Source organism: Notamacropus eugenii, chromosome 2, assembly GCF_028372415.1.
Source record: "Notamacropus eugenii isolate mMacEug1 chromosome 2, mMacEug1.pri_v2, whole genome shotgun sequence".
NCBI lineage: Eukaryota > Metazoa > Chordata > Mammalia > Diprotodontia > Macropodidae > Notamacropus > Notamacropus eugenii.
Window position 1 is genome coordinate 493,535,198 of NC_092873.1, and position 14,785 is coordinate 493,549,982.

Sequence of the window (14,785 nt, forward strand, 5' to 3'; positions counted from 1 at the left end):
TGCAAATGGAAAATATCTCTCATCTACTCTTCTCCTCCCTACACCAAACATACCCAAGTTTTTTTTAACAGGCTTTCATATGTTGTAGCACAATCTTCATTTTTGGTGTTCTCCTTTGAATGTTCTCTAGCTTATGGATGTCCTTCTAGAAGGTGGTGTCCAGGATTTAAAACAATGCTCCAGTTGTGGTCTGATCAGGACAGCATCAATAGTACCATATCTTCCATATCTTAGCTACAAAACCTCACTTAACATAACGCAACATTATGTTTTGGCTGTCAGATTACATTTGACTTTGAGCTTGTGGGCCACTAAAACAAGACAAAGCAAAAGTCTCAGAACTTGTATAGACAAATGGTTATCTAACGATCACCCATCCCATCTTATATTTGTGAAAATGATTTCTCCAACTCATTCCTAAGACTTTCTATTTCTCCCTATTATGACGGGCTTTGCTTCTGGAGATGAAACTCAGAATTTTTTTGTGAAATTCACCTGTACTGGTCCATCACCTTTGGCCTAGAAAAGTAAACAGAAACATAATTTGTTCATTTCCTCAGGTATGACGTGTGTGCATTAGGTCACTGAATATTTTTACATTGCTTTAGAGGTAGCAGTTCTGAGAAAGCCACAAACTAAGTGAACCCAAAAATAGTGATAAAGAAAGAAACATCATGGCTGGTCATCCTTGCACTATTATAGGTCATCATGGGAGCATCCATTTAGATAGACATTAGAGGCCATGGTGTCCAACACCTTCATGTTACAGATGAGGAAATTGAGGTTCATAAGGGGTAAGTGATTTGCCCAAGGTCACATAGCTAGTAAATGCTGAGGCTAGATTTAGACCCAGGTCTTGAGTCCCCAAGTCTAGTGACCTATTCCAGTGACACCAGTCTTCCAGACCTCTCTTAAGTCTTTAGGCCTTGTGTAAAAGGATAAAGTTTGATCCAGTCTGTATAAAACAACTAAGAACATGGCCTCCTGAGAGTTGAGATTAGACATATTTTTTTTCATTAATATGTGGAGGCTTGATTGTCCCTGAACAAAAAAAAAATGTTTTTAAACAAGTCTTTGTGCTGGTCTTGATTGTATTTAGGTCGGTGGCCAGGAAAGTTGCCATCAGACTGGACCTATGGAGCTACAATTGCACCGAAGTTATTAAAGACTCCTTTCTTTATTGTAAGTATAATAAGAGGCACTGTGGGGTGGCTTCCACTAAGCACTGTTTTTCTCTTTGAAAGACCATTAACCTTCATATTGAATTAGAATTTGTTAGGACTTTTTTTTTCTGGGGAAGTTTCTTCTTTGGGGTCCTGATTTGTTTTTGTTTTTGCATTTTTGCTTTCAGAAGCAGGGGAGAGCTAACACCATCAAAGAGTGTTTCTCATTCATATTGGATGCCTAAGAGTTATGATGTCTTACTGCCTTTGGGTCCCCTTCACATCCAGTCTGAGGTTAGTCTATAGGTCATCTGGTTCACATTAGCCTGAGGGTCCTAGAGCAGGGATGGATGGGGCCTGGACATGGTATAGAAATGCCTCCGATGAGGGGTTTTTAGTCTAGTGTATGTCATGGCCCCCTGGGCTGTCTGGTAAAGTCTATAGACCCTTTCTCAGGAAAATGTTTTTAAATACATAAATTAAAATACATAGAATTCCCGAGGAAACCAGAGGTTATTGAAAATAGATAAAATTGTTTTTTTCTATTCAAATTCACAGACCTTTTGAATTCTATCTATGAATAATCAGAAGGGACTATGGAACTCAGATTAGAGCCCCTGCCCTAGTATCTCTTTGACTGAAGGCAGAAAAGGTACCTGAGAGATTAAGACCCCACTAGAGATCCTCGTAGATCCCCATAGATTTGGGAAAAAAACAACCTTTCTTGTTTGCTTCTAGTATTCAAAGAGGCTTTCCTGGGGTCATGGTCTATGTAAGAAAATTAAGTCCAGGCTGGACGCAGAAACAAACACCAGGACCATCTTTAGGGAAATTGAGGCTGGCTCTCTGATTTTATTGATATAGGGAACTTTCAGGTGAGATGACCTCTTCCAATGAAGGTCAGAGCCTCTCTTCAGTTAAGTGAGTTTTCTACAGTATTGAGATTATATGTATTGCTTAGGGTCCCTACAAACAGCATGTCAGAGGCAAAATTGGAAACCATGTCTTCCCATCTCTGAGGTTAGATTTCTCTCGCCTCTCAAAGCTCCTATAATAACCCCAACTTTTTCCCAGAAACAAAAGACCATGTTTTTTAATACCAATATTTTATATACATTATTGTGTGGTCATGATGTGGAATAGCTTTTGTGGAATAAACATTGAGTATTACCCAGGGAAGGGCAAAGCAGTTCTAAAGAGCCTCCAATATGCAGAAAAACAGAATTCTTGAACTGAAAGGGAACTAGCTCATAGCACAAAGGAATCCCTGCTATAACATGCCTAGCAAAGATTTTCCAGCCTTGACTTTCAACCTTCAAGGAGGGGGGAGCCTGCTACTTCCTGAGGTAGGCACCTCTAAGTCAGTCTAAATATTCTACAGTTTTTCCTGGCAAATTTGCCTCTTTTCAACTTCTACCCATTGTTTCTTATTTTGACTTTTGAGGTCAAAAAGAACAAGTCTACTCCCTTCTCCACCTTCTTTACATCCTTGATGTTTAGTAGAATGCATGGAACAGAGTAAATACTAAATAAATGCTGGTTGAATATCTGACTACTATATGCCAGACATTTGCACTAGACCCTGGGGATATAAATAAAAATAACAAAATAATCTCTATGGAACTTGACACTGTGCCTGGCACATAGTAGGTGCTTAATAAATGTTGACTGGTTCTAGAATTCCTTCAACCAATCATCATACAACATGACCTTCTATCACCTTGGTTTTCCTTTTCTGGATGTCTCCCAATTTATCAATGTCCCTTACTGAATGCAAACATTCAAGGCATGATCTCATCAGGGCAGGGTACATCTTCTTATTTCTAGCAGCTATGACAAATCATTAGAAGTTTGGGACTTTAAGAGCTGATAACAAAAAGAACAACAACAAAGTGGTTCTAATATCTGTTTTCCTTCTAGTTTTTTGTTTTGTTTTATTTTTTGATCAAGAAGACTGGAAAGGACAAAACAAAATTCCTTAACAGGGAGTTGCTATCCAAGCTAAGTAAGATGACACTCAGCAACCTTTGCTGAATTGAAGTCACTTCTTTGAAATTAACTACATCTTTGAGTACTAAAATAAATGACAGCTATGACCTCTGCACCACTCTCAGTGACTTATCAAATATCCTGGAAATCAGGAGAGGCACTACAGAACTGAAGAAGAGTACATGACCTGATGATATACCTAGATTTTACGAAATACCTAGATATTATAAATATATCTATACCTAGATATACCTAGATTTTAACAAAACAGTTTTTCAAGTATCTCATATTATTCTTGTAGAAAAGATAGAGAGATGTGGGTTACAAAGTTACCAACAGAATGACATAAAATCTGTATGACACAATGACACAAAACCAGGAGAGATAAATTAAAAAATGAAAACAGTGTTGAGATTCAAAGGAGTCTTGTTAAGCTAGTACAAAGTGGCCATATCTAATAAGATAAAATTCACTATGAATAAATGTGAAGTCTTCCACACTGGTTCAACAAATCAATTTTGAAACTCCAGAGTGGGGGAATTATGGTTAGTTAAGTTTATGTGAAAAAAAATCAAAGATTTTACAGAATTGTAAACTCAGTCTGAGTCAGTGTTATATGGTAGCCAAAAAGAGTCATGGGGCTGTATTGCAAGGCAGTTTCCAGGAATAGCAGATGACAGTGAGTATGTACTCTATCCTAATAATAAATTCTGCTCTGGGAGTTACAATTAAAGAAGGATATTGATAAACTGAAGATTGTTAGAAGGAAGATTGTTAGAATGGCAAAGGGCTTTTAGTGTATATTCTATAAGGATCAGTTGAAGGAACTGCAGATGTGTAGCCTGAAGAAGAGGAAGACTTTGAAGTTATTTTAAAACTGTAATGTGAAAGAGGGATTAGACTTGTTTTACCTGACCATAAAGGTCAGAACCAGGAAGAATGGAGTGCCTATTACAAAGGGGCCACTTTAGGTTGGATGTCAGGAGGAGTTTCCTTTAGTAAGCAGAGTTATCCATAAGTGAAATGCTGTGAGACTTAATGAGTTTCCCTTTCATGGAGGGTCTTCAAGGAAGGTCTAGACAATTGCTTCTTGGGAATATTGTAGCAGGATTTCTCTTTGGGCACAGGATGGATTAAGTGACTGCCAAAGTCCTATATAAGATAGCTATGTTCAAATATTTGAAAGACTCACATAGAAGAGGAATCCTATTTTTTTTTCTTTTGCCTCAGAGGGCAGAATCAGGACTAATGGGTTAAAGTTATAAGAAGGCTCAAAACAAAGGGGAGAAAATTTCCTAATAGCTATTAAAATGCTGTCAAATGAACTACCCCAGTAGAGGTAGTGGCTTCCTCTTCCCTGGAGGTCTTCCAGGAGTAGCCAAGTGACTAAATGATGAGAGATATTATAGATGAGATTGAGGCTCTGAACGGAGACTTGATGAGCCTCTTTCACGATTGGTCTCCCTGCCTCAAATTTCTCTTCCACACGACTGCCAAAGTGATATTTCCCCAAGTGCAGATGTGACACCCTTACTCTAAAATCTTAAGTGTCTCCCCTTTGTCTCCAGGACATCAAAAAATCTCAGCTTCACATTTAAAAGCCTCTACAATGTGGCTTCTACTTTCCTTTCAAGTCTTATGTAAAATAAGACTCAAGAGAAAATGTATATTTTAATGTGTTTATATTATAATTATATTGTTCCCCTTATTCTGCTTTCCATTCCAGTCAAACTAGCCTGCCAGCTATTTCACAGAAATATTCCACTTCTGTGAATTTGCCCAAGTGGATCCCTACATCCAAAATTCTCAATTTGGCCTCCCACAAACCATAGCTTCCTTCAAATCATGACTTGCCACTTCTTACATAAAGTGGCATGCTGCATAGAATGTTGGGTTTGAATTCAGGAAGACTTGAATTCAAATTTGACCTCAGAAATTTAGTAGCTGTGTGACCCTAAATAAGTCACTTAACCTCTGTCTGCTTCGGTTTCTTCAACTATAAAATGACGATCATAATAGTATTTACCTCCCAGGGTTCTGGTGAGGATGTAATGAAATAATATTTGTCAAGTGCTTTAGCACAGTGCCTGGCATACAGCAGATGCTTAATTAACTCTCCCTCCTCTGTATTTGTTTATGGGCTTTAGTGAATATTTTGCATTTTAGAATTTTTTGTAGTAGATGAAAATAAAAGTTTAGTCATATTGAATCCTGATACTGTACGTTGAGTCACCATGGAGAGGAGTAGGGGAGAGGTGGGTCTTGTTCCTCACATTTGGGGAAATCTAGACATGAGCTATAACAAAGCTTTATTTTGGAGATGAGCCTAGATTAACTCCAGAAGGAGTCAATGAGCCAAAGATTTAGATCATTTAAGTAATTTATTTGAAGGAGAAAAAGACTACCTGAACATTGAGGATGGGCTGATCCAATACTGATCTGGCAATGCTTCATAACTCATTCTGAGCACATCACTAAGCAAACAGTTTGCAAAAGAAACGTCACATGGAGCAGCTGGTGAATGTTCGTCAAAATTCATAAAGTCATCTAAGCTGAGCTTTACACAATGGATAATGATGGTGATTCGGCAAGAAAACCAGAACATCAATATCCACTACTTAGTGAGTTTCCAACTACAATATGAACAATTTAAGACCCTTATTTTATAGATAAAAAAAAAAAAAACCTCTATCCTAGTCTCATTTGTTTTAATTGTGCCTAAATAAAGAGCAAATAGATTCTGGAAGGGGTCTCCTCTAAAGGGGTTTCCAATAATAAAATAGGCTGGAGGAGTATTTTTTAAGTACATGAATTTTAATGCAAGGAGTTGGGTAGCTTCTCAAAGACATGTGAGAGTTGTTTATTATTTGAGGTTTTGTTCCAGAGAGTTACAGTCACTAAATGAGAATTTTCAGTTAAATACAGTTTTGAAATATTATACTGCTTTCTCTTTCTCTCTCTCTCCCAAAGAGAGGACTATTAAATTATTTTTTAGTGGGGTAAAAATCATTTGTTTAACTGTTTTGTTCTGACAATACTTTCTGAATTATATTTTGATATATGTTGCTTTAGACCAGAGAATGAGACAGGGTTGTGGCAAATCTCCTGATTTAGGATTAGAAGATTTTCAAATATAGGCCTCCCGATCAATGGTATCATTGGTTAATAAGACATGAAGACACAATAAGTGTTAGCAACCTAGCTATCAGAGTGTTCTAAGAAAGTGGCATTATTCTAAAGAATAGATTTGCAATTTTGTTTTCAGATTGTTTAATCCTTGCTAATCCAATGTGCTTTGCTGCACACAAAGCCATAATGAGGTTTGGTTTTGTTTTGATTTCCTTTTTGGAAACTTCCAAATGTGCTATAAGAGATGGTCACTTCTAAAACAAATGCTCTCAGCCATCCATGGGCCCGTCCACACAAGAGGTATATGAACTGACAAATTGATCAATTCGAAGAAAAATATGTTCCCTGAACTGCATGCATGGAGCTCCTAGGAGGGTTAATAGTTATTGACAAAAGCTCCTGAGTGTAGTTTACAATATCTGCCTTCACTGCCCTCGGTGACTGTTCAATTTCAGCCTTGTTTAATTTGATCCCAAGGATTTCAGCAGCCACTCTATGAAAACACAGGAATACAGAGTCTGCTGTCTTGGCTGAGACAAAATGGCTGCTGAGATCATTTTCCTGGCAAAACCATAGGTGTTTATCAGGTTTTACTGTGCTCATATGCTCCAAATCAATTTTATTGCCCACCAAGGCCACCAGTGGCCGGGCTCATGACTCTTCATTCACTTTGTTCTCAAAACTTTGATAATTTGTAATATTGGAAGGAAAGAAGGCTCCCAGTGCTCCACAGATATATTTATCCAACATCTCATCTCAGATTGTTTGCCCTCCTGTATCCCAATCTTGATTCAGGTTTCCCTGGCATTGTTATCTTTCTCAAAAAGAAATCTGGCATTTTGGATTGGGCTATTTCTCAGAAGTTTCCTTGAGTAAAAGGGGAATGGCTAAGGAGAGCTGTTTTCAGTCCCAATGATCATAACATGCTAATGCTTCCCACAATCTGCCATTACTATATTTTGATATCCAAATCCTAATCTCCAATGCCATTTTATTAATCAACTCTTCACTTCCCAGATCTCCATTTCTCTTCTGAATCCCTTGCCTTTGATAGATAGCAGTGATGAAAATACCACCTGTGTCCCTAACTTTTCCCTCCCAAGCCCAAGACCCTATAATCTCCACCCATGCTTTCTCTGGCAGTATTATTTGTGTCCAGGTAAATGTAAATGGTCAGTAGTGTATGGTTGTCATCTGACTGGAAGAGTCTTGGGATGTGTCTCTGTGGTGTTTTAGATACTTGCCCTGGGAATACATTGGACTGTTTGATTATTGCTATTATGTGAACAGATTCTCACCTTTAGGGAATCTCTCTGTACTGAGGGGAAGGAAGGGCTTCTGTGGTATACCATGACAGACAACATCAGCAGTCATGGCACGCTTTACTTCATTGGATCCTCACAGCAATCTTGTGAGGTTGGTGTTATTTATATCTCACTTTTTACAGAAAAGGAAATTGAGGCAGGTAGTAGTTAAATTGACTTGCCTGGGGTCACCCAGCTAGTAAAAGTGTCTTAGAAAGACTTTGTCCTTAGGTCTTCCTGCCTCCAAATCTGGTGCTCTGGAGCTGCCTCTAAGCAAATGCTAATAGATGACCTAGAAGCAGTACAATTATCAGCACACTCTGTCCCCTTTTCTGTAGCTCTTCCATTGTGGAAATGGAAGGACACCGAATACGAAGATCTATTTGTCCCCCTTCCCTTTGTTTCACAGATTGCCAAGGTCAAGGAATCCATTCCCTAGTAGCCAAACTCTTGGCAACATTCTTAGCCCTGCCACTCCTTAGACAGCCGACTCGTTTTGTCAAGGGTAATGTCCCTGAAGCCTGCCCAGCGTCACACAATCACACAGTACTCACATCCCACTTCAATAGTCTTTGAAAGTCCAAGGTCTTCCTTAGGCCACATCAGAATAGGCCTGGAGGGAGGTGGAGGAGGGGGGAGTTCAGCTGACTCAGAAAGAATTCTGTGAAACATATCCAACCTCTCACCGATCAGCAATGGGAAAGAAGTAGTCTGATAGAAAGGTGAGTGTGGATTTGAAGGCAGAAGAACTGGATTCAAATTCTGGCTTTGCTACCTAAAATTTGTATGTCTTGGTGCAAATCAACTTCACTCTTTGGAATCTCAGGTTTCTCATAGGCAATGTCTGTCAACAAGTATTTAGCAAGCACTGGGGATACAGGCAAAAAGTGAAAACAGCCCCTTGTTGTGCAGTGGATAGGGCAATGGATCTGGAATCAAGAACACCCAACTTTAAATCTGGCCTCAGACATTTAGTAGCTGTGTCACTTAGCCTCTTTCTGACTCAGTTTCCTCATCTGTAAAGTCGGGATAATAGCACCTACTTTCCAAGATTTTTGTGAGAAGCAAATGAGATAACATTTATAAGGAACATTCCAAACCTTAAAGAATTATATAAATGTGAGTTATTATTATTATATTTTGATGTTGCATTTAGATTTTGATGGAGAAAATATATAAACAAGGTGTGCATTCATCCTTCATTGCAGAATAAGACCACGCCATCAGAGAAATAATGACACGACTTGCACTTGACTTTGTTTTGAGTGAGGGAGGGCTGTGCAGGTCACCAGCCTCACTTGTCCTCCAGAGCCATCTGAATCCAGTGACCAGATATTCATCAGGATGATGGAGATGACCCAGGATGAGGCAATTGGGGTTAAGTGACTTGCCCAAGGTCACACAGCTGGTGAGTGTCAAGTGTCTGAAGTGAGATTTGAACTCAGGTCCTCCTGACTCCTGCACTGGTGCTGTATCCACTGCACCATCTAGCTGCCCATAGATAAGGTACATCCAGAGTAGATGGGAGACGATCTTAGAGGGGATGGCTGGGAAATGAAGAATGGACTAGCTAAACGTTTCTTAACATAGGGGCCTTGAATTCATTAAGAAAAATTTTTTAGTAATTATATTTTCATCATTGGGTTTTTTGTAAACTTATGCATATTACTTTATGCATTTAAAAGCATTTTTCTGAGAGGAATCCCTGGATTTCACCAGATTCTCAAAGGGGTGCATGACACAAAAGAAGCTGAGAATATTTAGACTAGATACTACATAAGATCCCTTCTAGTTTGAACTCTCTGATCCTCCAAATTTGCAGTTCAGCCTCCGAACTAGAAGGCAAACCATGTAGCTTCATATTCATGACTTAGCAGTTCTACAGACTGGGCTCCTGGGAGAACTAATTTTAATTTATTGCAATGAATCAAACTGGATGTTTTATTTGAACCACCTAATACTATTAACAATAAGAAATGCATGGCTGCACTAATACTAATGTAAGTCAAATATTCTCCCATGAGCACCCTAGGAGAGTACATAGAGTCCTGAAGGCACAATAAAGGAATCTCCTAGGAGCTGCTGTTCTTCCTTGGTAATGGGTGTTTCATAGAGGTTAGTAACCACATTCTGGGTGTGTGGAACAGCAGGGGTATTCTATGAGTGTCCTATTGGTGTTCCCGCCAACAGTGGCCTACTGAGTTCTGATGTCACCCAATGACTAGAAGATGTAGTAGTAGTTGATCTGAAACTCAGACCAAGATTCCCTTGACAAGAGATCCAACTGGAGTTGGCTTTCTCACTTTGTCCAATCTTTGTCACTCCTGTTGTAAAATATTAATACTAATGAGACTCTAAGGAGCATTAGAATGTTATGACGATTGGGATGGAAACCAACCCACCTTCGATGTGTAAGGGCAGTCATCATGCCTTGAATGCCTATTGACATCCTCATGTTCACACAAGGCTCAGCTTAGGCGCTACCCCATTTTTGAAACTTTCCTTGAGTTTCTAGTTTGTTAGTACTGTTTCCCTCCCATCCTAGTAGACTCTTTACTCTTTGAGGACAGAGACTGGTTTATTTTTCATTGTACCTCAATTCCTAACATAATGCCTTACACATTTTAGGGAGACTAGACCTATAATTTAATTGGTATAAAGAATGCACAGAAAGAAAACATCCTCTACTGATTCAGGTTAGCACTAGCTCTTTAACTTATGGTCACAGAGAGTTTCCTGGGGTCATACAACCAGTACATGTCAGAGGCAGGATTTGAGTCCTCGTCTTCCTGATTTTAAGTTGGCTCTCTATTCATTATCCTATACTGACTCACAGACATTTAGCAAATCTATACTGAATGAGTAAAAGAATTAAAAAATGAATGAATGAATGAGTACAACCATCACTAGGAAAGTTGGCATTGAGGTCTTATCTAATCAACATTGTCTGAAAAAAGTTGCCTACATAAAATAAACCCTACCAAGGCATGGTATGTGCCTGATCTAAATGCTGTATCTCCCTTAGCACCTAGCACAGTGCTTTGCATAAAGCTAGTGCTTCATTAATATTGTTCAATTGATAATACAGTTAGAAGTGTGTTTGAGTATCTGTGTATTATTTTCCAGTGTATCTTTTTCTAAAGTACTCTCTACATACTGATGTTTGGTCCAGGGTCTGTTTGTGTTAGAAGCAATAACCAAAATGGTCCCACATATCTTAAAGTATTGGAAACCCAACAATCTCAATGATTTATACCATGAGAGATATGATAGAGTTGGAAAATGAAATCTGGAAGATAAAAATTAGAGTAGGAATGTTTTATGCAATAGCAGTTTTGGAAATGGCATTGAGTTAACCCTTCTTGCTCTAAGAAACAATTTTGTTCACCCATGAGTGACCAGCCAATGTAAGTGTTGGGTCACAATGCTCTGTCCCTTTGTTCTGTCAATTCTGCTGTAATTCACCAAGAAATTGACCAGCTAGATGACCTATTATCATTGCTATGACCTATTATCAGAGTTGCAGCCTCTGAAGGAAAAAATATATTGAAGAGAAAATATGGTCTCATTTCCCTTATAGAAAGTTGCTTCCTTTTCTGATAATTCTTATAACGTAACTTGTAACCTGCATTCCATGATCTAGGTAATCAGAGAGCATTATAGAACACAAAATCCTTTGTTTCTCAGAGACTCTCCAAAGCATACCAATCTCTTCTTTTTCAGCTTTCTAGAATGTCAATGTTCCTCCCACATCTTTTCATGACCAGTTTCACTACAAAGCTCTCTATATGCTATGCACTCCTACTCCCCTCCACAGGGGCACACATCAACTTGTGGATACATACTTCCAGAGATGAGGCCTACCCCTGGCCACAGGTACCAAGAGAGAAGGTTGACTCTCAGCTCTCAACTTTCAACCTTCTTGATAAGTCATGGTGAGGGACACCATTTTAGGAACAGAAGACATCTCTAACCCTCTCCATTCCCAATATGAATTTTAATTCCTGGAGAGTCTCAAGCTCTCCCTAATTTCCTGAGATTGCTGAGTTGGAGGGTTCATTTGTTACCAAAATTTAATGAAAATACTGGATCTGATCATTCATTGTCAGAGGGACCTTGAAGGCTTTGCTAAAAATACTTTTCTTTAAAATAGTGGACTAAAATGTATAATGGGCACCACATCTGTGGACATGACCAATATAGAAATTTATTTTGTTTTCTTAACAATGCTTATTTGTTATGTGTTTTTTGTGTTGTTTTTTTTTTTACAGTGATAGCTGGGAAGATAAGAGGAAGAAAAGAAATAAATGTTTGATACTTATAAGAGATAATATATAATTTAAAAAGAGAAGTACTCCTCTTTAAAACTCTGTGTTTACCTTTCCTACCCCTGTGTTTCTAGGCCAAATCTGTTAGGGGTCAGTTCTATGTTTATTTAACTCAACCTTCTAACTTTATTTTTACTGTATCTTAACTTTCAGCAATGGACACTAGGAGTTAGGGTAGGCTGACCCTAATTGAATAAGTACATACAATTTTACTTAGATAACAGGATACATAATAAGAAAGGAAGCATATGGACTTTCAAGGAAATTTGTAGCTCAATAACAATCATACAGATTCATCAAAAATGACTTCTGTGAATTGAGAATATGATAGATAATAGTCATTTCAAAGACATGAGATCCACAAGCATTTTCATAAATAGGATTGAATTAAACCACTCTAGAGGTTCAGTTGTATCTGTTTGAACATATGGCCATATGGGCTTTTGAGGTGGAGAGTCATAGGCATAGTCCTAGGGCAGGAAAGTGACCTCAGTGAACACGTAGTCCAGCTTGCTTGTTTGATAGATGCGGAAACTGGAACTTCCCAGAGAAAAGAAATGACTTGCTCAAAGTCTCATATGTAAGTAAGTATGAAGTCTGTTTTGATCCAAGGTTCTCAGACTCTAGAGGCAAACATTTTGTCTTAGACAAAATAGGATGTGCAGAAGAGGGAAAGGGAAAGAGGGAGGAGGGTGAAGAAGTGTGTGTGGGTGAATGAGACAGGCACAGAGACAAAAACACACACAGACTTGTTTCTCTGCCCTCCCCAAGGAAAAGTGAAGAGCCTTGTTTCTTCCCCATGCTTTGGCCACTAAATAAGGACCTTCCTTCCCCATAGAGCAGGTAACGAGCAACCTGATTTCCTGATGTTTGCCCTTACAGGAAACAAAGGGAGCAGTCAGGGAGCTCAGGAAATTATGACTGTCAGGCTGGCAAAGCCAGGTCCCATGCTAGAACACCCATGCCTAAAGATCTTTCCTCTTGAGAAAAGGAGCAGCATTAGATCTTCTCCATCCCAAGGACATGTCAAAGGACTACTCAAAAAACCAAATCTTTTCTGAATCAAAGAAGGTCTGCTCAGTTAACAGAAGAAAGTGACTTCTCTCTCCAGTCTAGGCACAAAGCTCATAGTTCGTTGGGGCCCCCTTTTCCTGAGACCTATTATTCTGCCTGGAGCCAAGTGGGACAGGGATGTATAGTTCTGGCCCCATTGTTAGTAGCTAAAAGGTAACTGTGTCCAGTGACAATTATGAAACTGTCAAGTATGACCAAGGAGACAGGCTCCTGGAAATTTAGGAGTTGATTGTATAAGACAGCAAATAACCAAACTATTTTCAAAAAGATATTTCATAAAAGAAGGCACCCCTGGGAGTTTACCTAGTCCAGTCTGGAACTTACCTCACGCCTACCCTTCCAGACTTTGCAGTGGAGGCATCTGAGGTCAGAATGACTAATTGGTTTATCCATGGTTACACAGTTAGGGACACGTTTGTGGACATAGTCAATATGGGAATTGATTTTGTTTTGCTTAACTCTGCTTATTTGTTACATGATTTTTGAGTTTGTTTTTTTCTTTTCCCACTGGTAGCTGGGGAGATGTGAGAGGGAGAAAAAAATAAATGTTTGACAATTGGAAAAAATTTTAATTCAAAATAAAAGTACTCCTCTCTAAAACTCTATGCCTACATTTCCTGCCTTTAAAAAAGCTAAAAACATTACCTGTGTTTCCAGGCCAAATCTGTTAAGGGCCAGTTCTGTCTTTGACAGTTTCTAATTGACTTGGCCAATGTTGTTCAGGTAGTTAATGAGACTGGACCTAAGGTCACATGACTCCTAGTCCTGAATGTAATGATTAATGCTCTTGGGAGCTGATTTACATAAATAAATGTAAACTACATACAAATTAGGCCCTAAGGACCTGAGTTCAACTCACACCTCTGAAACTCATCTCAGTGACCTTGGGTCAATTATTTCATCTGTCTTGACCTCAGTTTCTTCACCTGTAAAATGAGGGAGCTGTATGGCCTCTGAGGTTCCTTCTTGGTTCTAGAGCTGAGACCCAATGGTACTAGAATCCTTGATAAAAACCAAACATGGGTGATATTATCTTGGCAAAATCTAACGGACGATGAGCTCTGATGGATTTGCCATATTTGTTTTTTGAAACCACTCCAAAGAGGGTGGTTAAGGAAAAAATTACAAAAGGATTTTCAAGCTTCTACAGAAAGGGTTTTGTCAAAACAACCAGAGAAAAACAGTGACACCTTCTGTCGTAAAAGAGAAGTCCATCTACAAAAACATGATGTTAGTCAGTGGTGATTTTTTTAAAGAGCTCAAGCCAACAGCTCATTGGGGACCTCGTGGGATTTATTCTCCTGTCCTTAAAGCCACCTGGTGCCGGGGGCGCAGGATTCTTCATCATCATTATCAGAGTAGTCACCTTGGTAGTGCTGCTCTCTTTTGGATAAATTCTTGTGTCCTCTTTTGGCATCATGCTAATTAGACCTTAGGTAGAAATTGAAAGGTAGCAGCTGTTCCCTAGCTAATGTTTCTCAATAAGGCATTTGATTTGTTTGGCACCGAGAATGAGACATTAGGCTGGTGGTAAGAGTGGTTTTCACTTCTGGTAGGTTTCAAGGTAATGTCATGAGAACCATAAGTCACAAGAACATGGGATCATAGATTTAGAGCTAGAAGACATCTAAAAAGCCACCCCCTGCAACCTCCTCATTTTACAGATGAGGAAAGTGAGGTCCAGAGAGGCAGTGATTTCCACAGGTTCTCTGGTGCTCATTTGCAGTTCTCCTCCGCTTGCCAGGTCTCATCTTCAGCAAGGCATACAAGATCACTTATGAAGGAGCTGATAACTGAC

General features: G+C 39.0%; 1 long non-coding RNA gene and 1 pseudogene across 2 annotated transcripts in view; one reads left to right on the plus strand and one right to left on the minus strand.

Annotated features, from left to right (window-relative positions):
• LOC140529885 (uncharacterized) overlaps positions 1 to 13,587 on the plus strand; it is a 97,175-nt gene extending 83,588 nt beyond the window's left edge. For both annotated transcript variants that reach the window (XR_011975716.1, XR_011975717.1), the window contains 3 exons: positions 1,100 to 1,182; positions 1,352 to 1,457; positions 8,794 to 13,587. This is a non-coding gene — a long non-coding RNA (uncharacterized lncRNA). The remainder of the gene's footprint in view (positions 1 to 1,099; positions 1,183 to 1,351; positions 1,458 to 8,793) is intronic.
• LOC140522004 (ras-related protein Rab-28 pseudogene) lies at positions 6,603 to 7,046 on the minus strand (annotated as a pseudogene).
• Positions 13,588 to 14,785: the final 1,198 nt, after the last annotated feature.